Genomic DNA, 24,895 nt, shown 5'->3' on the forward strand with positions numbered 1-24,895 from the left:
TGGTATGAATATACACAATTAGTTTAACAACATCAGTTAAAGTAGATTACATCTAACTTTAATTTAGTCTTCTGGAGCTTCAAATCTTAAAGTTTTTTTAAAAAGAGATTACATATTATCTGTTAATTACATCTGTTGGGATTTATCACTTGCTTAGATTCTCGCTTCAGTATCAAAACATTTTTACTAGGAACTTTTTATGCATTTTCTCAGTCACCTGAAAAGAACCTCTTGGTGTCCACTTTTTCACTTTCATTAAAATACACTACCCCCATTTTTCCCATATGTATGTCACTCAGAATCCCTGCAGAAAAAGACGGCACACACAAATTAGGGTACTTGGAAGACAGTTTAATACATGCACCATCTACATGGGTTTGGGTGAGCTAACCTACAAGGTCACGTACAGAACGCAGTACTAGAAATACTGGGGCTGTTGCTACTCAAGCAGAAAGACTGAGAGGATTGGTTTTCACAACCTGAAAGGAAAGAGCCCTTTACAGAACCTGCAGGTGGGGCGTGGGGAGGATAAAAATCCCAAGCTTATTCCCCTTTTCTGATCTCTGTCTTGGGATCCTTTTAGCCAAAGCCAATCTGAGGGCAAAGGAGCCATTGAGGCAGTTGATGTAGGGAGGTTTCAGAACCCAAGGCAGAAGAGGACGGAGATTAATCTGGAAAAGCCAATGTGAGCATGACTGTACATATGCCTCTCATATTTTACCAATGAACCTCCTTTCTAAATAGCAAAGCAGGGCTCCTGGAAGCCTGGATCCTAGATTTCCTGGGTTTTGAATCATCACTCTCCAGATGTCAGATTATTATCATTACGCCTTCTGTTGTCAAAACACTTCTTATCTCCCTAAGAATCTCTACACGCCTACTGCTCCCCGATCTATGTAACCTGCCAACAGTAGAGACCAATGCTGATGCCTTGCCATCACACTACCAGCCACTTGGTGGCAAATTGATTACACTGTGTTGTTATGCGTCTTCCATCCTGGAAGCAGCAGCTATTAATTTTTACTAGAATCAACACATTTCCAGCGACAGCTTGCCTTTTCTGCCTGCGCCACTATACAATGGCTTATAAAGGGTGATTCATTGGCACAGTAGAGTGGGTAATATTGCCTTAAAACAAAGGGCTCCCTAAACTTCAAAGGGGATGGGCAATGGGCACAGGGTCATAGAATCCACTGGCTCTACTACATCATCCAGACTCTTCTGGAAATATACTACCTTTTTGAAGGCATTGCTGAGGTAAAAAAATTGGAGGAAATAGTTACATGGCGGGTTGCCATCTTCCAAGATGCAATACAAGTCCTATATCAAAAACTAGTGTTTCAAGCAGTGTCCATTAAAGATAGAATACATGGGTCTGTACATCTAGGTATAGAAATATGAGTGGCACAACTGCCCATCACTCCCAATGATCCGCTTGGGAAATTTCAACCTCCTGTCTTCAAAATTGAGTTACTTACCAGGTGGCTGCGAAGTGAGGAGAGGGATATACTCCCCCGATTTTTGAGGATTACTTGAAATTGACTTCATGCTGGTTCTGTTCCTAAAGTGTCCACAATGGTCAGCCAGTTGGGTTAGGGGTATAGAAGGCCCAGTAAATAATGGACTTTTTTTTTGAGGTTCCCCTTACAGTGGGCAAGTTTGGTCCCTGAACACCTCCAATGGTTATTTTTCCAGTTTCTGAACGCATAGTTTAGTATGAACACACTCAGCAAAAACCAGAAGCCTCATATTGGTTCTCTGACAAGGAGAGTAAAAGCTATTATAGTAGAACCAGTTTAACGAAAACTGCTAGATCTGTTTCTACCTAGAAAACTAGTTAACCAGAAGCAATACTGCATTCCTAGAGGGTCTGCAGAGATTAGTGTCACTTTAAGGACTTGAAGGTTGCAGGGAGAATGATTTCTGCCACATTCTTACTCAAATAACCTGTCTGCTCTATGCAAAAGTGAAATGAAACTTGGGGCACCTGGGCGGCTCAAATGGTTGAGCGTCTGCCTTTGTCTCTGTTCATGATCTCCAGGTCCTGGGATCGAGCCCCGCATCAGGCTCCTGGCTCAGTGGGGAGTCTGCTTTTCCCTCTCCCTCTGCCTCTCCCCCTGCTCATGCTTTCTCTCTCTCTCTGACCTCTGTCTCGAATAAATAAAATCTTTAGAAAAAATATATGGACCTTAGGGAATGACAGTGGGTTATCAACTTTATCATGCAGGGACTCCAATTGCAAATGGTGCAGTAGATGTGTTTTCTTTACTAGAGCAAGTCAACATAGTTTTATTACCTAGTATGCAATTATTGACCTGGAGAACTCTTTTTTTTTTTTTTTTTTTTCCTCTATACCCTTTAGTGAAGACTGCCAAGTATGGGCTTTCAATTTTCTGGCCATTCATTATTCTACTGAGTAGCTATTCCAGCTTCTAGCCTTCTATCATTATCTAGTCTGCAAGGACCCCTATTGTCTCTCTGTTCATAAAGTATCATGCTAATCCACTCTATTGATAATAACATGCATTTGGACCCGGTGGTCGGGAAGAAGTTATTTTAGTTGCTAAATATAACCACATATACATATCTTAACACTTTTATAAGACCATATATGTTCCAGAGGACAGGAAATAAATCCCTTGAAAATTCAGAGTCCTGCTGCGTTAGTTAAATTTTGAGAAAGTTCCAGTGGTTGAAGTATGTTGACCAAGTCATTGTATCTGATCCAGATGCAAGATGAAAGATAAGTCATTGTATCTTGTCTGTCCTAAAAGCAAGAAAGTTGTACATTACGTAATAGGGCTCTTGAAGTTATAGGCAGCATATTCTTCATTCTGGTATGCCGCTTTGACCCATTTACCAAACAATGTAAAAAAGCTGACAATTTTTGTGAGTTCCGGCGCAGGAGAAGGATCTGCAGTGGGCCCAACCTGTCAAGCAAGTTGCTCTGCCATTTTGGCCACATGACCCAGATTAAATGGAGTTTGAAATATCTGTGCCAGATGGGGATAGGCTATGGAGCCTTTGGGACATGCAGGATTTTAGAGAATAGTTATATTACTTTTTGCAGATAATAGTCTCCTTTTGAAGAAGAACTTCTGGTGTGCTTCGTGGCTCGCTCTTTCTTTTTCTTTCTCTCTCTCTTTCTTTTTAAAGAGTTTATTTATTTATTTGAGAGAGAGAGAGCATGAGCAGAGGGAGGGGCAGAGGGAGAGGGAGAAGCAGACTCTCCACTGAGCAGGGAGCCCAACACAGGGTCGATCCCAGGACCCTGGGATCATGACCTAAGCTGAAGGCAGACGCTTAACCAACTGAGCCACGGAGGCGCCTCACAAAGCCCTTTCTTGATCTGTGTCTTTTCTGAAAGTCTCATCCTTCTGTGTCCTTCAGTAAAAGGGTTGGAGCAGTATTCCTAAATTCTTTCAATTATCGGGATTTGGGTGTGTGGTCCTTGAAGGACCATGATATTCCATTTCAGTGGATGACATCAACCATCTGCTTCTTAGCTTTTGATTATTTTTTTAAATTATAAAGTCAAGAAACATCATGCTTTGCTGTTATTATGCCCCTAGGAACATCAAGACGTATATTCTAATATAGACAGAAGTTGTATGTTATGATTTTATTTACTTTCTTGTTCAATATTTTCTTTTTTTGACATAAAATTCCTTTTTAAAATTTACTTAATTTTCTGTGTGACTGTTTTTATTTTATATAAATTCTGTCATATGCCTATTTATGTTTTTTTCCCACGTATATTCAAACATAGTAGATAGTCTATCAAAGCCATTTTTCCCTTTGGAGACCTTCTCCTTGGAACACTCTACTTTCCCATTTATATCCAGACTGGTTTCTCTTTAGGAGTGCTGTAAAGTTGTTATCTTGAACCTCTTCTTTGCTAGATTATCCCTTGTTTGCTAGATTATCAATCTTCAATCTTTTTGATTTGCCTCTCTCCAACTGATGTGTAACATGACGTGCATGGGATGTAAATATTTTGCATTTTTGATTTATTTAATCTCTATTTTCTTAATTTTTGAAACAGCAACTTTTAGAAAAGGACTGGAAGTTCTAATATTTCTATTAGAGCATTTTCTATCAGTTCTCCTGTCTTCAGACTCATAGCATCTACACTTTGCTGGGAACTGAACACTTTCAAAGGGCAAATCAGCTTGCTTCACTTCAGTTCTGGCCTCTGAATGTACTTTGGGTTTCTTATCCCTGAAAAATTTACCATTTTATTGGTGTGCTGCTTTTCAAATATTTGCTGAAATCTTTTGTTCACTGGTATTTTTGCTCCCATTCTTTCTGTTTTTGAGGATTTATGTACTGTAACTTTTTGACTATCATTTTAGAAGGGTTTTGAGAGTAAGAAAATAAGTATGTATGGCTTATCTGCTGTATGTAGCTAGAATTTTAAAATTTTATAGATTTTCTTCTAAACTTCATATAATTATCAAGGTATACATTTTCTCATCTCTAAAGAGGTATGGTTCACACAGAATTGTAATCATGGTCACAAGCTCACAGAATGTTTGTGGTAAAGACATCTTACAGATTTCAGATGCCATCCATTCATTTTTGAAAGGGCCAATTTCATGCAAGTAATTAAAAGCAAAGCTGAGAGGAAAACACATACTCAGGCCTGTTCTTTCTCATCTTTTACTTTCTTACTCTGATCAAACATTTCTGAGGACCAGGTATTACACTATGTGCTGAAGGTAAGAGTTTGGGTAAGAAATTATATCTGTCTAGAGAACTCAACGTCCATTGAGCAGAAGGTCAGTGGTGAAGAGGGATATTTGGCAATTTTGAAAGCACATTAAATATAATAACTTTATATTTGGAAAACTTAAAAGTAATAGTTTTAATAATACAAACAATGGAAAGTAAAGCTTGACAGAAATTCTTGTCTGATTGGGAGCCACAAAGTAGTAAGTTGTGATTGCTGTCTTCATTAGAGTTATCAGAATATCCAGACATTGCTGGAGGAGGGCTGAGATGTCCAATTTATCACAAAGAAGGTAGATAAAAATGCTGAGAAACAATGCTATATATAATGTTCAGCTTTTTAAAAAATCGCTCTCCTGTTCTTCTCTTTAAATAGCTTGTGCTGACACTTAATCATTTTGGCTAAGTAAAGAGTTCTTGCTCTGAAATAAAGTTGGCTTTCTAGTGTCTAATAAACTCTTCGGTGTCCTACACTGTTCTGTCTCAGATTTCTATAGTGTGATGTCAGGTTCTTGCCACAGGATTCTCATTACTAATCATAGACTGTTTTAATTTCTAGTTAACTCCAGAACAACTTCAGGACACAGTCGCCTTGTGTTTCAGTAAATTGGTGAGTTTTGTTTTCATTCTCTTTTGGGAGCTGTGTTCCTTCCACTGAATGAATGTTCTCTATGGGCTGCAGAAATGAGATGAACATTTAAAAATGTCATCATCAGTGAAGCCCCTTTTCGCTGGAATATACACTTCTTGAACCCTCAGTGCAAAGGGCCATGCTCCTTTCTCTTCAACACCATTGGATATTCCCCAGAGAAAAGTATCCCAGGCTACTGTGATCTAGTTAAATAAGGTATATACTCATGCCCAATGTCAGGTGAGGTTCATTGGGAACTTTATATTAAACTTAGGGTCCAGAGTATGATCTTTGCTTAAGAATGAGCAAAGAAGGTGATACACAGAGAAGTGTTTTTTATTATGATTGGACGGAGACTCAGTGTTTACTTGTCATTTATTATTTGTTTTGGAAAACAAGAAAGAAATGATAATTCATCAGTTATTAAAGAGATTTGTACTTTTATCTGTGATTTCTATACCTAGGTTTAAACAATTCAGATTGTCTTATGTCTCAGTAAATCAAATTATATCTATCTATATCTATATACAATTTGCTTCTGTGTGTATATATATATATAAAATTTGCTTTGATAACACACTTTATGTTATTTTTCAAATGCTATCCCATATTTTTAAGTTCAGTTAGATAATACTTTTGATGAAGTTAGCTAGATTAAAGAGGTACCTGAACTCTATTATATACACTGATAAGGAAATATTCAAATTAATTGATTGCTGATACAGCTCTTGGTACATAGCTTATTTACCGATTTGATAGAGCTTATAATCCAAAATTTGAGACAACAGTAGGGACAATAGGAAATTGTTTAGAACTAATGCCAAACTCCTATTTTAATGACTTTTGTGGAACATTTATTGTGGTTTATAATTCCTGTACTCAATGTGAGATCTCTTTTCCTATTTACAAAGTCAGGTGAGCCATGTTTATAGCACTTCTCTAATTATAAAGGTTGGTTTTCATAATTTGTTAAAATTTAATTTTAGGAGGTCAATCTAAAAATTAATGGCACCTAGAGGTAGCTGGGTGGCTCAGTCGGTTAAGTGTCTGACTCCTAGTTTTGGCTTAGGTCATGATCTCAGTGTCATGAGATGGAGACCCATGTGGGGCTCCACGTTCAGTGCAGAGTCTGCTTGGGATTCTCTCTTTCCTCTTCTTCTGCCCCTCCCCCTATGTAGGTATGTGTGCTCTCTCTCTCAAATAAATAAATAAATAAATAAATAAATAAATAAATAAAATCTTAAAAAAAAATAATGGCACCTAAAAATGCAAATCTTCGTCTGCATGCATCTGAACAACAATATATGTTGTCAATCATAACACAAAAATTTCTAAAACATATAAATGTGATTAAGAAATGAACAATTCATGTGCACTTTTATTTTTCAATGTAATGTCATGTTATTAAATGGAAAAGCATTGCTAGGTAGTTTTGAAAACTATCTTCTGATTAACCGGAATTGTTTTTGGAGTCTCTACTTTAAAGAAGCATTAGAAAATACTGAAATTAATGTTGAGATAAAAAATGGTACAATAATATTCTCCATGCTCTTAGGTCGAAATGTCTGCGTCTTGGGAGACCGAACAATGAAGTGGCATTCATCCTGGCATTTTGTAATATCAGAGCCTTCCAGAAATACCACCAGGGCTCAGCTGCTGACAGCAACCTGGTGGGTCTGGTTGGTGATGACTACTTAATAGACGTGTCAGGGTGATTAATGAACTTCTTTTTGTTTTAGCGGAGATTAGGTTTTTGGTCAGTATAACTGCAGGTGATCAAAGTTGCACTTTAAAATTTTTTTATATGATTAGATAATTCCCATAAATTTTCAGTGATATCTGGAATTTTAACAATATCACAAACTTTTGAAAACCATTTTTAAACCAAAAAAATCTCAGTATCATCTTTATAAATTAAAAAAAAAATTCTTTAAGTTTTGTCAAAGCTTTGAGGAAATACTTCCACCCAATTTCCATTCTACAGATGATGTCGAAGCAAAGTAAACATGAGGGATTGGGAAAACTTATAAAATTAATTCGGACAGAGCTTTTAGTTTGTAAAATTGTGAGCTCTTGGCTGCCGAGGCATTTGCTGTGTTTTCACGATCAGCGGGGTACTGTCTACTCCTTCCTTCTCCATTCTGAGGGAAAAACGCCAGGAGGGTGAGCGCCTTGCTAGTCGGCTTCCTGATAGTGTTTGCCAGTGGAAAGTGACAGCAGAATGAAGACAGCGGGGGCGGGAGGACACGGCACCTGGCTGCTGACAGTGTCACCTGCCTTGTCACAAGCAGAGCCGGCACATTGCCACCTGCGGTACCTCAAGTAGCAAAAGTGGCAACAGCAAGTGGCTGGAGCTTCTCAGCCTGAAAGACGCAGCTTGCTTTAAAAACCGCCATTTCTTCCCTCTTATAGGCATTGCTGCGCCTGCATTGGGCCACCAGACAATGACCTCCCATCGCAGGATTCTTCCTTACTCACATCTGCATAAAGTGACATATTCACAGGATCCAGGATTTAGAATGTGGAAAGAGTAAGGTTTTCTGTTATGTCTTCTCTAAAACATGATACGTTAACCAAAAATTAAACCAAATAATAAAAACATTTTAAAAATACTAAATTTTCAGGTCCCAGGTAGCAACTATTTGCTTTTGTTTAAACTTTTCCACATTTTATGTTTCTATATGTTATACATGATACATTAGTTAATAATATGTGATTTTTAAGGGAAATTATGTGTATAATGGGCCGATTTCTGTGGCAATAGATGATCACTCAGTTACTTTATACCTAGGGGAAATTCAATCTGTAGATCTACACAGTTGTAACCCTAGAAAAACCCTAGAAAACCATCTCTTGGATTATAAGCAGAATTCTTACTAAAAACCAAACCCAAACAAACAAACAAACAAAAACCACTGTCTTAATTCTAGCTTTATAAACTCTCTTAGGGTGACCTAGTTTATACTGTGTGGTAACAAACATCACAATAATCTGTATAAATACAGTAGAATTTATTCCTTGTTCATATCAAGTCCATTACTGGCCAAGGGAAGTGATCTAGAGCCATAATCTACTACTTTGATATAGTGGCACCTCTATTCTAGTATTTGCTTCTTCCAATGTTATAGCCTGAATGTTTGTGTCCCCCCAAAATTTAAATGTGGAAGCTCTAACCACCAGTGTGGTGGTATTTGGAAGTAAGGGTTTTGGGAGTAGCTGGGTTTAGATGGAGTCATGAGGAACAGACCCCCATGATGGGATTAGTGACCTTACAAGAAGAGGAAGAGAGACCAGAGCTTCCTTTGTATGCCATATGAGGACACAGCAAGAAGGTGACTGTCATCAAGGCAGGAAGAACATCGTCACCAAGAATGTGATCATCCTGGCACTCTGATCTTGGACTTCCCAGCTGCCAAAACTGTGAGAAATAAATGTTTGTTTGAGCCACCCAGTCCATGGTATTCTAGTATAGTAGCCCCATCTGACCAAGGCTCTTGGTCATTGGAGCAATAAAAAAGAACATGGGAATCATATCCTGGTACTCCCTCTGCTCATATTTCTTTCAGTAGACCCAGCCAAATGGGCGTGCTTTGCTGAAAGTGGACAGGAGAATGAAATACTCTGTGCTGATGATTCAAGGAAAACAGATGGAGGGAACACTGGTCCTGTGGCCATATTTACTCAAACTGGAAAGGTCAAAGCCGGCACCAGAGTAACAACCTTCCGTAGCTTTCAAGGGATATGAAAATGGAAAGTCCTGTCAAAAGGTCACTTGTAAGACTGAAAATAGCCTTTATGGAAAAGATAATGCCCGTATTCATTTCCTGTGGCTACCCTAACAAATGACCACAAGTTTGGTGGCTTAACACAACAGAAATTTATTCTCTCAAGGCTCTGGAGACCAGAAGTCTGAAATCAAGGGATTGGAAGGGTCATATTTCCTCCATAGGCTCTGGGGATGAATCTTTCCTCGTCCCTCTGAGCTCTGGTGGTTCCAGTATTCCTTGGCTTATGGCTATGTAATTCTGCCTGTCTTCACATGGACTTTTCTTCTGTGTGTTTCTCTTCTCTCTTCTCTTAGGAGGACACTTGCTATTGCAATAAGGACCTACTCAGATAATCCAAAATGATCTCATCTTTTTAATTTAATCTAATTACATCTACTAAGATCCTTTTCAGCAATAAGGTCACATTCATAGATTCTGGGTGGACATATCTTTTTGGTGGGGGGAGTAGTGGTAAAGTCATTTAACTCACTATTGTAGTTACAAAACCAAAGGCTTTTATTTATTTTTTAATTTGTATTTTTTTAAAAACCAAGGGCTTTAAAAAAAAATGTTTTATTAATTTTATTTTATTATGTTATGGTAATCACCATACATTACATCATTAGTTTTTGATGTAGTGTTCCATGATTCATTGTTTGCGTATAACACCCAGTGCTCCATGCAATACGTGCCCTCTTTAATACCCATCACCAGGCTAACCCATCTCCCCCCGCACCGAATCCTCAGTTTGTTTCTCAGAGTCCATATTATATGTTAAAAAAAGAAGATAGTAAGAAGGGAAAACCAAGGGCTTTTAAAAAAATGTTACAAGGACATTGGTCATCAATAAGACAAGCCATGGTCATCAATTACAATTATTTCATACCCTAGACAGATGTGTTACTTTGCTGGTCCCTGTTTTCTATGAGAGTTAAGTAACAGATTTCCTCTTCCTCAGCTACACATGTACAAATGATTGTTGGGCTCCCAGAGATGAGACAGTCCTGTCAGTCATCCCTTTGTACCAGAGACTACACAGACATAAACCTTTTTGGGCTCCATTCATAAGGCACTAGGTTAGGTACTCAGGACCCAGACAAAAATGAGAATCTTTTTTCTCCTCAGCTATTTAAAAGAATTGTTAGAGAGATGCCTTTGTTATGTAACTATATTTAAAAAAAAGAAAAAATAACAGTGACATTCAAAATATAACAAGATAGGGTCTATCGTTTGTCTCCTATTTTTGAAAAAGGACCAAATAGAATTTATCCTGAGGACTCTTAAGAGATTTGAGAAAATAATTAGAAAATATTTACTTTATCCTAAATATATAAGAAAATGTTTTTCCTAATGACAGCAAAATTACTAAAGAACTTGAACTTGTTATTTTTTGTTTTTCATTTTCAGATTAGCAGGAAATTTTTGTTTTCCTCTCTTAATGACTAAATTAACTTCACCATTTGGGGAAATAAAAGTGACATTTCTAATTAGTGTGCCAGGTTTCTATCCCAAAACTAGGCTTCCAGGTTTGGTAAATTTGAAACAAATGTATTTATATCACGATATGATTCCATCAACAAATTACCAAGAAATAAATTGTGTAGCACTGATGAAATATCTGGCAAATTTGTGAATCATTCAAACAAGTCTTATTTTCTCTTCTAGATATTGTTCATAATAGTTCTTTTTTTTTTTTATCTTAATTACCATTCAGAGCTCTCCATTCCTGTTCATGACAAGGTAAAGGTAAATACCCAAGAAATATATATAAACCACAGGACTGTCTGTTGGCTTGTGAAAGGTATGGAACATGTTAGCCAATCTTGGTGTCTCCGATTAATGGGAACCACCCTGCAGTTTCTTCAGGACCTGGGGTTCCTAGGGTTCTGGGCTAGTGAAGACTTTGCTTTAGACTCTTCTTGCTAATGTAATAGAGCAGGTAACAACTGGGCTTTGCCTGTATCCCCACACTCTGTGACTTTGCCCCTTCCTGACTTCCAGCACCTGCTTCTTTTTGTCTGAGGACTCTCTGTGTCTCTGGGAGAACCCTTTGACTTGCAAGCATCTGGGTGGGTGTGCCTTAGGCACAGCCCTCAAGCAGTGATGAACAGGAGAGAGTGTATACCTATCTCAGCTCTCTCACCCTCCAGATGGGATGGCTCTGGTCTCCCATAGTTTCCTCAGTGGGATTAAGTTCCAGTAAACCATAGTGAGAACTGGCTTTAAAACATCTACTCTGTTGGCTCTCTCCTTCTTTGTCTGATTTTGCTTTTTCCCCCTTTGGTGTTTTCTTTATGTTCCAAATAACTGACATAATCTCAAAACCTTATCTCAGGGACTGCTTTTGGGTGAATCCAAATAGAGCCACAAAGGGGGGCCTGACTCTTCTCTGCCTAAAAATAAAGGCCCATACTCTGGTTTCTCTTCAGATCATATAAATCTTTCACCTTTTACTAAAAATAAAGGCCCAATTTGCCTGGAATTTTAAGTCACAGCTTTGACAGATAATTCAGGTGGAGTGCTGGGACATTACTTAAATTAAATATAGGATTTTCTCTCTGGGTTTAAAATTTGGTCTGAGAATCAGACAGTTAGAATTTTAGAGCTGGAAGATGTATTCAAATCTTTTTATTTTACACTCATGGAAATTGTATTCTAGGGAAGCCAGGGGTATTAAGTAGTTAGCAACAAGTCAGAATAAAAACTGAGAAAAATTAACTTAAAAACATGTAAGTTGGTATATATAGTAGCACTCTTTATTTCAGATTTATTTATTTATTTTACAGAGAGAGAGAGAGAGAGAGAGCACAAGCAGAGGGAGTGGCAGAGGGAGAGGGAGAAGCAGGCTCCCCGCTGAACAGGGAGCCTGAGGCAGGGCTCGATCCCAGGACTCTGGGGTCATGACCTGAGCTGAAGGCAGACCCTTAACCGACTGAGCCACCCAGGCGCCACTATAGTAGCTCTCTTAGTAGATACTATTCATATAGCTCTCTCCCCAGTTTTGTTTCCAGTACCTTCAAAGTGGCACATTCGTGTGTGTGTATGCGTGTGTGTGTGTACAAGCTGTCAGTATTTAAGGATTAGATGTAATAGGCCAAATAATTCAAATTTTCAACCACTTTTTCCCCAGATGCCCACTTCGAACAACTATACTTGAAAGTTTGTCAGATATCCACATTTAATATGTTCAGCAGGCTGAACCAATCATCTGACCCAGCCCTACATCCTGTTGTGCTTCTCATCACTCCCTGTGTCTGTCTAATACCTGTCCCTACTGCCATTGTCTAGACATGGCCACTATTAAGCCTCTAATAAGTCTTCTTGCATCCCCGTCTCTCCTCTTTAAACGATGCTGCACATAGCAGCCAGGATGATATTTTCAAGGGGTCAAATTTATATTTAGTTGCTTAATACCCTTCACTGGTTGTCCGGATTCAGGGTAAAACATCAAATTCCTTAACATGGAAGTCAAAAGACGTTTTTTTTTTTTTTTTTTTTTTCTCATTTTTTTGGTAAGAGTTCATATTAGGTGTGTGTAATGGATTAAAGGATTCTAATGAAAGGGGCAAATAGATGAAACAGAAGAAGGGCTAATTGCAAGAGAGAAGCCTAGAGAAGGCTAGATGAAGAAGGGTACAGACAATACCAATCGCCAAAGTTAAGGAAAGTGGTGTGTTTTAACACAAGTGAAGGTAGGGAATCTAGACAGGTATTTGGGGAAAAGTCGTAACAGGGGGAGTCCTGGAATATGACAGTTCTTGCTCACCTTCAGCATTGTACACATACCGTTCCAAATGCCTGAGAAAAATCCACCCTTGCTTCACCCAGACAATTCTCTCATTTTTCCTGGTCTTAGAGTTCAGTGTACTCTTCCCAGGCAACACTTTCTGATATTCAAAATGCGTGTGCCCTCCTCTACATGCCAATGTGCTTATACATGGTAATTTTGTGCTGAGTTCTCTGTCTCTCCCACTGTGAGCTCTCTATCTGTAAGGACCAAACTCTTCTCACCATTTTATGACTAGTCTGTGGCACAATAGATACAAGGTAAGCGCAGATGTTGATTAAAGTCATACACTAGGTAATAGAAAAGATGTGCGTGCTCTGTGATAATGATGGTGGGAAGGAGTGCCTGTCATAAGTTTCACTTAAAGATTGGCAATAAATGGTAGGACAGAGAGGGAGGAACATACATTAAAAAAAAAAAAGCAACAATAGAATTTCCAATGTAACTTTCTTTCCAATATGGCTTCCAGATCATATTGCTGATACCCTGTCTCTGTTCCAAGAAAATCCCATTATAAAAAATTTTGACTGTAGCAGAATGGGCTTTAGGAAGTGGGGCAGTTCCTCTTCGAATTATACTGTTCAAAGCTTAATTATGAAAAGCAATTGTCCTCGGGAAAGGCAGCTGAGCTAGTTCAGCTGTCCTAACATGGTCTTTTGACCTCAGCCTCTGTGCAACTGCTTGGAACGTGTTGGTTTTTAATTACTAGGCATGGAAACATGTATTAGATGTCGATGAGAGTTGCCAAGATTGCTGTACACAACAGAAACCCAGATCCTTCCCCAGTGGTCAGTGCAGAGCAGCTGGGCTCAGTTTTTCTATTTCAAGTTAGTAATGCCTGTAATTGCTCCGTGATTCTACGTGTGATTCCTCTTCCTTGTCAGAATCTCCATTTACAGCTCCCATCAGAGCTCTCAAGCTAGTAAATTCATGGGGATTGTTCCGTGGTTTGTTTTGAAATGGCAGGAGTTATGAAAGCAATTCCAACTCTCTTTCCAGTTATTTTTCCTTCCTAGTGCTTAGTCTCCCTACCTTGAGCAACAATTAAACATGATTGTGCAAGTCATGGAACCTCTGTCAGGCTCCAATATTCTTGAAATGGATGATATCTATTATCAGAGACTCATCTAGCTTTCATATTTTACTCTATATATTGAGTGGCCAGTTATTACCCTTTCTTATACCAAAATGGCTGCCTGTTAAACTGCCTAAATCTCGCAAGAAAGCAAACACAACCAATGTTCAATGTTTTACCATAAAAGCAAGAAATGGAAATGACCTTTCCGGTCACTCTCTCTACCACCTTGTCAGGTCCCCAGAGGAAGGATGCACTAAATGTGTCATAGATTCTCGCACGGTGATGAATTAGAATGTCTTGAACAGAAGACCCCAGAAACTTCCCTCAGGGCGCCGACAGATGGAGTTCATCTTACACACAGTAGCTTACAAGGCATTTGCTTCAAAGATAAGAAAGGCAGGCCAGAAAAAGACAATGTGAGTTTGATGGGATTTTAATAAAACATCCACGGTATGGTGTGTGTTTCTTAAACTAAACTTTTTTTTTTTCCAGTGTGATAAAATTCCTTAGCCTTCCTTTGCTTCAATCCATTTTTCTTCATAAACTATATTGAGACTTTGAGCTAGTGACAGGATTCTCTACGACTTAGTTCTTTGAAAAACAGTTCTGATGGTGCCACAAAAGGACTGTTGAGTGATTCTCCCCTTGGGGCATTTCACCTAAAAAACTGCAGATTCATCTACTTACCTGTTGGTTTGTTTCTAGGCCCTTTCGATTAGAAACCGTAAACCAAATAATCAGGAATAGTGCTTATAACAAATGAAAGATGAGTGATGTCATGAGGTAGAAGTTCTACAAGAGAGGATATGAGTACTGAAATGAGGTTAATTCTTACATAGGAAGAACTAAGATGTGAGGTGAAACAGGGCAGCTTTCTATGAGCAAGAGAGGCAGAGAGTGTATGCCACTTACAGGCACTTTAAACAATAATACATACCAATTTTGTCTCAGTTATCTAAATATTTTAGTGAGAAGTATTATACTTTGGGACCCACATGATTTGAATGATGGAACTACTTCTCTGTTTCATCATGCTAGCATAAACTTATCTTGGTTCAATAGTGCGGCCCGTAGAAAGCTTTCTCTTTTTCTAAATATGATTTATGATGTATTGCTCATGGCTGAGGGTGACAGTGTGGTCAAAAGGGCGGTTTTTGAGTTGCACTAGAAAGGCAAGGAGAAAATGAACACACTCACTACAGTTCTCTAAATCCCTGGTTCTGACAGAGTTGAGGTATCCACTCTGTTCAGAAAGTTCAAGTGTAGCACATTATATATTTTTTTTAATTTTTTAACTAAGAGGATTTATCTTATACTGACTCAAAATAATTATGGATAAACTGGAATCAGAAGGAATTATGAGGCAGAAGAATAGAAACCTCTAGTTATCACACAGGTGGCTAGCTTAAAAATATGTTTAGAACTAAATAGAACTTCATAATTTTAAGTAGGAAGTGGGCATTTTTATTTTTATTCACTGGGTGAGAGTCGGTATATGGTTTAGAAATGTGATGAATTATAACTGCAATTCTACATTTGTTTTATTTTATAAGTCTTCCTTCCTTTATAAGTTTCAAAATTAGGAAAGTAAAAATGAGAAGTTCCCTGTTCCTCTTTCCCCTATAACCCACTAGTTTATTGCATTTCTTTTCAAAATTTACTACTAGCATGTGAAAAATACAGTCGATCCTTGAACAATGCGGGGGTTAGGGGTGCTGACCCCCCCCCAGCTCTGCAGTTGAAACTCCTACTATAACTTTTGATTCCCCACAAGCTTAACTGCTCATAGCCTGCTGTTGACTGGAAGCCTTAATGACCACATAAAGAATCATTTAATACTTTTTGTATGCTCTATGCATTATATACTGTAGTCTCACAATGAAGTAAGCTAGACAAAAGAAAATGTTATTAAGAAAATCGCAAGAAAGGGAAAATACACTTACAGTACTGTTCTGTAACAGACCCACAAATAAGTGGACCTGCACGATTCAAAACTATTTGTTCAAGTGTCAACTATATATATTTAATATTATCTCCATTAATGGATTATACAATCTACACTATACAATCCACACACACACATATTACTTTATGATAATCTATTTTGGGAGCAATAGGAAGTTACCACAGACACATTGCTTTTCTGCTATAAAAAGAATGAATTATCCTGCTTTCAATAGGCCACCAATTTTGTTCTCTTTTCCATCCTTATTTTAGAAATATTGTTTCAGGTTATTCTAGAGGTTAACTTTAAAGACTTAATATGTATGAATTTTATTTTATGAATAAGTACATTTAACATACATCTACTTGCTATACACTATAAAAGACGACATTAATATATACATCCTTTATTTCATTTCTTTTTCCGTCTACATTTTGCATGACTTAATTATTATAAAATGTATATAGCATTGTGATTCATAACATAATTAATTTCCTCTGTCCTTTGGATATCTGGTGAGTTTAAAAATTGAAAATCATTTAACATTTGTTGAGTGATTTATAACAAAGAGGCACTTAATTACGCTCTTGGCATACATTATACAAATATTTGTCCCAACTCTTGATTTCAGCTCAGGTCATGATCTCAGGGTGGTGAGATTGAGCACCCAGTCTGGCTCCTCACTCAGCTCAGAGTCTACTTGAGATTCTCTCCATCTCCATATGCCCCTTCCCCGCTTGCACTCACTCATTCTCTCTCTCTCAAATAAATAAATAAAAACAAGTAAAAATAAAAAAAGCACAGAGGTTTTTTTTTTAAAAAAAGAAAAATATTTGTTAAATATCTAAAGGCTGAAATACATTGACACCTAAGTGTTTACAGACATCTCAAAATTATCATATGTAAAACTCAACTCTTGATTCCTGTTTTGATAATCTACTGCAGTACAGCAAACTGTTCCTAAAGTTCATGTCTTCAAATGACCATTTTATTTTGCTCAGGATCTTATGAATTAAACATTTGGGAAGGGATGACATAACGGTTCACCTCTGATCCACATGACATCAGCTGGGGTGTCTGGGACTGAAGGATCCTCTCCCAAGATAGCTTCTTCTCTTACAGAAATGTCTGGCACCTCGTTCTCTCTATCCCTCTCTCCCTCCAGCTCTATGGTGCTTCACCTTCCATGATCTCTCCACATGGCCTGGGCTTCCTAATAGCATGGTAGCCTATAGTAGTCATACTTCCTCCATGGGGCTTCAGGATCTGAGAGTGTGTGTTCTGAGAGACGAAGTAGAAATTGCCGATCTCTTAAGGCATGGGCCCAGAAACTGGCACAGCTTCACATGTGAGATATTCCATGGGGTAAAACATCCACAGACCACCCACCGCCCCACCACTCCAGGTTCAAGGGGAAGGGTATAGACCCACCTCTCAAAGGCAAAAGTATCAAGGAGGTTTTTGGCACTATAAAAGTTTGCTGCAATTTCCTATTTTACAAACCCCCTTCCACAGATTTTCCTACCCTAGAAAAATCATTCTTTTAATCACCTTGGCCCAAAACACCGGAAGTAAACTTCACTGCTCTCATTCTCTCTCACAGCCCATCTCAGAAAAATCCTGTTGGCTATACCTTCAAAATATATTCATACTCTGTCTACTGATCACTACCCCACAGCTGTGATCCTGGCATAAGATGTCAACATCTGTGTTCTCTTCAATTGAAGAAATCTCATACTCCATAACTGTGGCTCTAGGTGTTTGTGTGTAAGAAAAGGATAATTTCTGGCAATGCTACTGATCAGTGAATGCCACCAGAAGAGGTAGATTTAGGACTCAAGTCTTAAGAAGACAAATTTAGCATATTTATTAGTTTTTACTTTATAATATCAAAAGTTGTCAATGTGCATAGCTAAATATTTTAGTGTTTTGAATGTTCTTTAATTTTTCCCCTTTTTACCCTCTTACCCCATTCCCAGACTGAATCATTTAAACTTTAAAAACTGTGTTTTTTTATTGAATTCTTTTGCTGATCATATCCATTATTAAATAATGTGTGCATCCAGCAATTTATCAACTCATCTTTTGTGGGAGTAATCATGCTAGATAATTCCATTTTCTAGTCTTCTAACTATTTGGAATTTTTGAAGCATTACATTTTATTTGCAGAATGTTTTTTAGGTATATAAATGAGCTGTGAAAAAGGCAGGTCTAAAATTTTCATTTTCATTATGCCTCAAATGTGTTAAATATACACACAGAAGATGGTAACAAGCTATGTGTGAAATATACATTCTCTCCTTATATTTTAACATGCACTCTTTTATATGTGGATAATAGATGAATAAAAAAAATGGTATTTTTCAAGATCTATTAGGAGCACATTTGGGGGGGTGGTTCTTTTTTCCTAGAAAAGCATCGGTCTGGGAATATAAAATTGATGTTCTATATGGCTTTAAAAATCACAAATTCTGCACATCCTTTTGGGGCACATTCTTGTTTAATGTGGGTTGTAATCAGGATAATTAAAAACATCACTATTTTTGTTTGGTCTTTGGAGATTCAATAATGAGAGAGACCTGTAACTAGGCTCAAGTGTTTTAACTAGAGAGACATATCATTTGTATGCCATTAAAATTGGTGCACTTCTGTTTACACAACAATTATCATTAAGTTATTATTGTTTTTCCTAACAAATAATATTGCCTTACACATACAGCTTAAGTGATGGTCATGGTCAAATTACTTTTGATATTACTCCTAAATTAGGAAGACTGCTAGTTGAGTCCATAAAAGTTTAGAGGAATTTATTTAACATCTCCTGCAGGTGGTGGAATGTTTAATGTATGTAGCACAAACTTCACTACCCAGCGTCTTGCTAATGAATACCATAAACTCATATATAATTGACAGGTAGAAAAAAGTCTATGAAGGTTATTACATATTTAACTTATTTTGATAAATAACATTATGTGAAAGTGAGTGAAAAAAAGAAGGCTTTCATCCAATACTTGAAATGTTGATCTGAAGTTGTCAGGGCAACTCAACATCATTCTGTCATGGTCTGACAGGGAAATGCAGTCTCTTGTTTTCAGAATGATTGAACCTGTGTTCTTCATCTAGGAGACGAGTGACCCACAAAGTGTGGAAAATGTTAATCTCCTTGTGTTGCTGTTAGGACATTTGGCTTCCTCTCTCACCTAATTTTGGGGGCCATTTGTATTGAGTTGCTGCCTTTATCCAACAACCCCTGACTCAAGAACCAGCTTTCACTCTTGCTCAGTTGCTTGATTCTTCTCCCTCTGTCTTTTATGTAATAGATTTGTTCTCATTCTGAGTTCTCCAGCTAGCCTTCCTACAGTGTCACCCATTGTCCAATGTACACTGTGTCTGAGGTCCTACTGAAAAACTCATTCAAATACACACACATAGTGCCTCTGAATATTGGCATATTGTTTCACATTTTCATCATTATACATACTGTGGATATTGATGTTGACAGCTCTGGCTTCCACTAATTTTATGTGTGATTTGAGATAAATTGTTCCACCTAAATTTCACCTTCAGCTGTGAAATGAAAGCAATATCTATACATTTCTCAGAGTGCTATTGTGAGGATTAATTAGCATATGTAATGTGCTCAAATGTTTTCTATTACTGTTGTGCTTAGTATTGTTATTATTATTAAATGTGTAAGTTCTGTAAATACCCTGGGATAATATACTATCTGGGTCCAGACACAGTGGGTCTTCCCTTTGGTCCATGGTCTCAGGGAGGTAAGGATAGAATTTGGGATGTTTGTGAACTTGTAGGGAAAAAAATGGTGTCCAAAATTTTACTAATCTGTAAGGCTACTTTCCTTAAGGGAAAGTTAGCATTGTCTTCCATTATAAGCAAAATATAGGCAAAAACTCTTAGTATTGAGCATTATCTGTGGTATTGGTATCAGTAGAAACCATTGACATTTTTTGGCACGTTATACCTGTGCATAGCTGTATGTATAAAATACAAAGGATAGAGTGTATATACGTATATACATATATATAAAATTTATGCTCATAGCTATAACCAAATAGCAGTTATTTTATGTGATCTGAGTCTTACAGTTTCCAACTGGCCAACTCTGGTAATGCTTTGGCTAGTGGTTATTTAGCCACCAAATGAAGATGTCACATATTCTCACAGGGATGCTTAATTCAAAAAATTCTTACAAAATTCTGATGTTCTTTGAGAGTAGTCAGTCCTTATCTTAATGAGATGAGCCATGAAAGCTTTAATTGCACTTGCAACAATAAATCCTTGGGAATAGGGATTTTCAAGCCTTGTAACTTTCAAACAAAATCTTGAAAATCTTGGTTGTCCAATGTGACATGTATGTTGCCCTGTCAAAATCCACTCCTGTTTTCATGTTCTTATTTAGGATAAGCACCTACATTTTTCACATTGATCTCTCTTTAAAAAGATAAAATTTAACTGTGCCTTGCCTATATAATAATTGTGTTTCTTTTTACCTAATGTTTTAACAAAGAAGCACATTGTTACTATGTCATAAATATGTATTTAAAAATATTTCATGACATTTCTGCATAATTTTCTCTGTAACCTTTGTACTTTATTATATTTAATTAAAAATACTATTCTAAAAAAGGGATCCATAGGCTTCACCAGACCTCACAGAAAGTTTCAGAATTCTTGATCCAGAGAATTGAATTTATTTAACCTTAACATACCGTTAGTGTAACTTCAGCTACTTTGAGCTTCTTAACAGTATCCTATTTATGTATTTTTTTTCTGTTATTGGTTTTAAGAGACAAATGCAAATTCAAAACCTAATAGTTCTTTTCTCTTTGTTATTATTTATATTACATCAGTGAGCCTAGGGAGCACAATTTGCTGTAAGCTCTGTACTTTCTAATGCTGCCATTTAAAGTTTCTCTTTAATATTTTTTTTCTTCCTTCCACTGTCTTATGTGTACTAACTTATGTTAACTGACATTTTTATGAAGAATCTTCTTTTAGGTACTTGTAACTTTCCCAGTTGCAAGGTCTTGATTTCTATGATGAGACCGGTTTCTTCTACCTCTAACTCATTTTTTTCCTTTTGGATTGATTTAGAAGTTTTATATAGTTATTATTATTATTCACTAGAAATGTGGGACTATTTCAAAGGTAAAAAAAATACTACTACTTTCCTGTTGGTAGGATTTTTTAATATGTCATCCATTCATTCAATGGAGCTCCCTGAAAGTTAATTATTACATATTTTGTGAGCACTCACCACCACGCTTTACTTGTGACAGGTCTTCCTCGACTGTATAATAAACAGGTAAGATGATCTCTACTTTCAAAGCATTTGAGTATTGTTGGGGAGTATATGAATGTGACATATTACATAACCATGAAAATTAACAATGAAATGGGGTACAGGAAAGGAATTAAAAGTGCAATGGTGTAGGTGAATGCTCAAGCCTGTCTTTTTTTTTCTTCTTAATTTCTTTAGAACACAGTTTTTTATTTGAACAAACTATAACATTGTATTGAATTAACATCTGTAGAAAATAATATGAAAATTGCTGAACAGAAAATAAAGGAGTAGGAGAAAAGTCCTCTTTACATAAGTATATAAACTGATAAATAAAGAAGAAATAGCAGGAAAGATAATTTCACAACCACTATGGTAATAATTGCTCTTGGCAAGAATCATCAGTGGTTGTTAACAATTATTGGAGAAAAAAATTTAAAAACAAGATTCTTATGTAGTGTCAATGTATCACCTAACATATACCAATTTGTATACAAATGATAAAAGGTGTCTTTACAGGGTAAAATAATAACAGCCAAGTTCAAAATAAAACAAGAAAAGAGTCTACGATTTATTTGGAATGATGTAATACCATAAAGATATAATTTCTCCCCTATTAATACATAAATATAATAGACTTCCAACCAAATTTCTGGAGGGATTTTTTAAAAAGTAAAAATAATGTGTTTTTCTAAAATGTGTATTACTTTTCTTGTAGCCAACTAGAAGGGTCTTCAGGTTTTTTTTCCCATTCAGTACTGGGCATACATTTTTGGGATATAACTGTTACCCAGCTAAGAAAATCCCCTGTTTACTGAGACATTTTAAAATCATAAATTGACATTTATGCCCTAAAATATATTTTCCTTCATCTAGTGAGAAAATTGTGATGAAGTACATTTGCTTATGTTGAACCATTATTGCATTCCTGGTATATCCTCTAGTAATTTAATATGATTTTAAAAGTATATTGCTGCATTTTCTTAGCTAGTATTTTCTTTGCATACGTGCATCTATATTTATGCATCAGTTTTTTGGTATTACCTTTATTTGGTCTTAAAACTAATGCTCTATTAGCCTACGGAATGATCTGGGTAGCAAGTTTTATGAGACAACTTGCATAAGATTAGCTATTTCTCTAATATTTGATAAAACATCTGTAAAACAGATGGAGTTCAGTATTTTTAAATTCTCTCTTCAAAAATTGTTCTTCTCTTTAACAAATAGAGTTGAGAGAATTCTTGGTTTATTTGAAACACTGAAATCATACTTTAATTCAGAATGAAAGATCCCAAAAATCTTATTGGCTTTTTAAATAATTTATTAAGTGAGTTCTATTTATTTTTTGTTCACAGTGCTCAGTATCCCATTAGCAACAGAATTCTGCAAATTGAAAGAAGTGTAAACAGTGTTATTGAAGTACTCCATTGCTGCAGGGAACTTGTTGAATGTGTTAGAGAGAAATGACAAATTTTTTTCCCTTTAAATGTCAAAGCTGTTCTTAAAGGGGACATTACTTATGAATAAGCAATACTGAATTGAAGTGGATAATTATGACAATTGTCATGACTGTCCCTTGAAATGGATTTCATCCCTTGAAGAATCTAATTCTTCTATGTTGGTGTAACTAATTACTCTTCTAACATGGGGACCAGTGGTGTCATCCTGGGTAGCACTGAGAAGGATTACAAATTGATATTAATGCCTCTTTTCCCCAATGGACAACATTTTAAAAAGTTGTTGGTCAAGAGATTCAAAGGACTTTTAAAAAATGAAAAAACAAGCTATGTCATGAAGATGGCATTTACGTATTTCAACAAATCAAACTAGAAAAGTTCTTAGACTAGTTGGTTTTATGCCACTACATGTCCAGTCAGTATACTAGCTCATAATATTAATGTAGAGTGTGTTTTTTCATTCATGAATGTTCAATGAGCAAAAGAATGGAGTAAGTTGGATGTGGCCACTGTATGATGTACATGGAATAGAGACTGTAACTGAAAGGACTCTTATAAACAAATTCTGCAAAGCAAGAAACTGTTAAAGAGAGCCTTACTAAGGAATATAATAGAGTGTATAATTGAGGAGGTATGTAATTTAGATACTTATACTGTAGTGAGGGGAGATGGTTTTGACGTACACGATTTGGTCTAATCTCCATGGATTTACAGTACAATTCTAGGAAAGGGGAATTCAAACAAAAACTAGGAAAGCTATTTTACTAAAAAAAAGTGTGAGACTTGGAGATTGAGAGAATTCCCTTCTTTGGTTCCCAATGTAATAGAGTATAGCACGAGTAGGGGTCACAGGCCCTCTTGGATTACCCATTGGGGCCATATGCAGTGTCCTGGGATATTGTAAAACTGGCAAAAAAAAAAGTACTCTCTGGAATAGTAAATCCCTTCTAGGTTATCTCTACCTTTCATAGCTTTGAGCTATTTACACCTCTGTAAGTTGTATAAAACTGATAATAATATAAATGATTCTTGTCCGTAGATATGGAAATTGGTTGTGCCCAGTAGAATGCAGTAGGTTATTACACTAGGATAGACCATTTGCATCTATCTAAAATTCATTTTAGCATTTCTTGTTTCCATATATATATATGTTGTACTTTGGATTCTCCTTTGAACCAGGTGAAACATTTACTGGTTTTCTCATTAATTAATGGGTTAAATAAACCTGTGGCAATGCTCGTTTTGTATATGTGTAAGACATATACAAATACACAAATAATTGTGTATCATGTTTGGAGGTCATTTGCTAAGATGTTCAGTAGACTCGCCTGAGAGCCAGGTTATCTGTGTTGCCAGAAAAATGCACCTCATGGGCAGCATAAGCCCAGGCATGTCTTTTCTTCACCTGCAGATGTGAACATGAATGACAATAGAACTTTAATTTTGTTCAAACTCTATTTCTCTAGATTTTCCTCCTCTCTACTAATTTTAGATCTTGTTTCTATTATTGGTTTGTTTATAGATGAAAAGTTATTCCCACCTGGTGGCAGCAAGGATTGGAAATTTAGTTTTATAATCTAAACACTTGGTGATCTTTGTACATGGATTCATGGATTACAGAGGTCTGGTCTCAGTTGGGAGAGAGATGACAGAGAATCTGGATTGTTAGTCATTTGTCGTAAGAATTAGAGTTCAGTTCAGTTAAGAATTTTGTGGCTATTGAGAAGGAATAGAGCTCATTGAGATATAGTGAAAAACAAGTATGTCTCCTCCTTTTATACCTGTTTGATGCTTGAAAACAAGTATCAAAATTCATTTGGGGAATTACCTCTATTTTTCAGTTTCTTTTTCAAGTGTACGTGGAGTTGTCTTCTACCCATACCCTTAGTCCAAGGGTGAACATGTGACATAGACCCAGCCAAGAAAAAAAGCGTCCTATCCCCAGTGACTGGTTTAGGGAAGAGCATGCGACCCAACCAGAGCCAATAAGGAACAGTGAAACTCTTGTAGGGATTCTTGTGAAGTAGAAACTATGTTGTCAGGTGTACTTGAACCTGAAAGAACTTCTCTTTGAACTTGCTTCCAGGCATGTTTCTACCACCTGAGAATGAACAAGTACAAAAGAATAGAGCCAAGAAATCAAGAGAAACTGAATCCTGAGGACATGCAATAATCCTGTTGTCTGACTGCAGCCCTA

Source organism: Mirounga angustirostris, unplaced genomic scaffold (assembly GCF_029215605.1).
Source record: "Mirounga angustirostris isolate CCGP_5_RB_7025 unplaced genomic scaffold, mMirAng1.0.hap1 SCAF_7, whole genome shotgun sequence".
NCBI classification, from domain to species: domain Eukaryota; kingdom Metazoa; phylum Chordata; class Mammalia; order Carnivora; family Phocidae; genus Mirounga; species Mirounga angustirostris.